General features: G+C 38.3%; 1 pseudogene; it reads left to right on the top strand.

Annotated features, from left to right (window-relative positions):
* The first annotated feature begins 314 nt into the window (after positions 1 to 314).
* On the top strand, positions 315 to 692 carry LOC116100748 (annotated as a pseudogene).
* Positions 693 to 2,909: the final 2,217 nt, after the last annotated feature.

Here is a 2,909-nt window from a genome sequence, read left to right as displayed (position 1 = left end):
CAAAAGTAACAGAAGATGGTATTATCTGACATTCATGGGAGGGGAGGCCCTTGGTCATGTGGAGGCTTGATGCACCAGCATAGGGGAGAGAGCGGTGAGGCAGGACTGGGTGAGTGGGTGGAGGAGTACTCTCATGGGTGGAGGAGTACTCTCATAGAAGCAAAGGGGAAGGAGAGGAGGATGGTATGGGGATTTGTGGAGAGGAAACCAGTAAAGGAGATATCAGTTGAAATGTAAACAAATAAACTGATTAATTAAAAAACAATGGGTTTTTTTCTACTCACCAGACTGTTTTCCACTGTTTGATTTCAATCATGCCTGAACTGGCCACATCCCCTCTGGCTCCCAAGAAAGTTTCCAAGTAGGCTGTCACCATGCACAAAAGAAAGAGCGCAAGAAGCACAAGTACAGCCACAAGGAGAGCTACTCCATCTATGTGTACAAGTGCTGAAGCAGGTGTACTCGGCCACTGGCATCTTGTCCAAGGCCAGGGATATCTGAACTCTTTAGTCAATGATATCTTCAAGCACATTGCAAACGAAGCTTCTTGTCTGGTGCATTTCAACCAGAGGTCTACAATCACATCTCCAGAGATCCAGATGGTGATGAGCCTCCTTCTGTACAGACAACTGGCTAAGCATACCATGTTGGAGGGCAAGGAGGTTGTCACCAAGTACACCAGCGCCAAGTAGAAGCCCCCCACCCCCACCCCACCATGAGGCAATCTCTGGCTGTTTTGGTCTTAAAGGCTGTTGCAGTCACCTGCTCAAATCAGGAGAGAGCTTTGGGTTTTTTGTTTTGTTTTGTTTTTGTTCTTTTAAGCTATCTTTTCTTTTTTTAAGTTTTATTGTATTATAATGAGAAAAATTACGATTTCAATTATCTGAATTTGTTAACATTTAAAAACATTTTAAGTAAATAGAGTTAAATCACATTCTTGTTTTCTTTTTGTACCCCAACTCCTCCCAGAGACCCCCCTTCAATACCTACAATATCTTTTTTGTCATATTCTTTAAAATTTATAAAATATTATAACGGTAAAAATGAGTATTATAAAAGTTGTTTGATATAAAACATCAATCAATTTAACAGTCTTATGTAGATGCTTGTCTACAGCAATACTGAAAATACATACGTTTTTCTCAATATAAATTTTAAATAACTCCAAATGTATTAACCGTGTATTTCAAAATAATATATCACTACTTATATTTTCTTAAATGAACATAAATATATAAAGTGTTTTTGTTTGTTTGTTTGTTTTATATTTAGTAGAGCTTAAAATCTTGGCTCTTCTTGTGGTAACTTAATACAAGAGTTACAAATGTCAAGCAAAGCATTCAGTCTTACTCTTTGTTGTTCTCTTACAACCCCCCTTTAAATTTAATTGTCTACATTTCTTTTGGGTATATAAATACTTTTAAAATATGTAAGCTATTCTGGAAACCATAGTATACTGTAAAAACATGATGTAAACAATACTACTAATAGAGAGGCTGAGATAGAAGAAGCAAGATCTCAAGACCATTATGTTGTACAAACCAAGACCTTGTCATGAACAAATAAGCTGAAAGTATATGTGGATTGTATAATATTGGACCTATTTCTTCAATTACCAAATTAGAGAGACCATTGGATGACAGTCAATAAATTTCTAATTCCTCATATTTTTGGATTAAAATGGATTAGGGTGTGTTGATAACACACTATTTTCAGAAAAATGAATGAAAATATCTGGAGTATAAATTCACAGATGTTTTTACATTTATCAATATATGAATCTATGTTTGCATTTAATAAAAAGCATGTAAGTTCATAGGTCTCCAGGGTTCTTTTGTTTAATATTGCTTCAATAATCATGTTCCATGGGAATCCTCTATTCGGAATGAATGTCAATGTGTATTGCACACAGTTAGAATTACACACACAGTGGCACTGCTCACTGACAGTGTGGCCAGTGCTGTCTTACCTGGTCATCTTCATCCTCTCACTGAGGTCAGAGAGTGATGGCAGACCTGAAGGACAGTGTCTGATCTTTGCAGTTGGTAGTGGAATTCTGTCTGCAGAGAATGTTCATGCAGAGCTAGATGATGGTCTGAGTATTTTATGGTTTTAATTCCCAAGAAGGCATTAGGAAGAAACAGAGAAGGCCTTGAGTAAAATGTAGAAAAGACAGAGATATGGTGGCTCTTGCCTCTCATCCCCAAACTCAGGAGTTTGAGGAAGGAGTATTCCCAGGAGTAGGACACCATCCTGAACACTTAGTGAGTTTTAAACCAGGCTTAAATATAGAGTAAATCCCTGCCTCAAAACAAATTCTAAAAGTGTTTTACATAACTATTAACACTTCAGAAGGATGGGAACAACATAAGATTGTTTGCCAGCAATTGTGTCACAGCAAGAACAAGAGTAAAGGCTCATGACTTCATGCAAATACTTGGTTTAGACTAGGGGTATAGCTAGTGATGGAGCAGTAGCCCAGCATCCACAGGGCCCAGGTTTCAATCCCTGAAAGTCAAAGACCAAATTAAACAACAAGAGCAAAAGCCCATGATCTCAGCACTGGGGAGGCTGAGGAAGCTAGATCTTACTTAGGGTCAGGCTGGGTACACTTTGAGAGCTTGTCTCAAAGGAAGAAGAGGAGAAGGAAAAAGAAAGAACATCAAATATGTGAAACTACAGGGTCATATCTGCTGTCACTCCTCATCCCATATTTCAGTAGATCTGAGAATTTAGGGAAATAATGAGAGAGGCAAACAGGAGAGGGGATGAGACAGGTGATGGTGACTGCACAGGCTTCTCCATTGTCCCCTCACTCAACCAACTCTCTCTCTTTAATTAACTTACTTTCTTTCTTATTTTCATTCCCCTTTCTTTTCTCTTTGGAAAGTTTCACGCATTTCCCATGC

The sequence above is a fragment of the Mastomys coucha genome, unplaced genomic scaffold (assembly GCF_008632895.1).
Source record: "Mastomys coucha isolate ucsf_1 unplaced genomic scaffold, UCSF_Mcou_1 pScaffold21, whole genome shotgun sequence".
NCBI classification, from domain to species: domain Eukaryota; kingdom Metazoa; phylum Chordata; class Mammalia; order Rodentia; family Muridae; genus Mastomys; species Mastomys coucha.
Note: the sequence above shows the minus strand (reverse complement) of the source record. Positions and strands in the feature narration are given on the sequence as shown.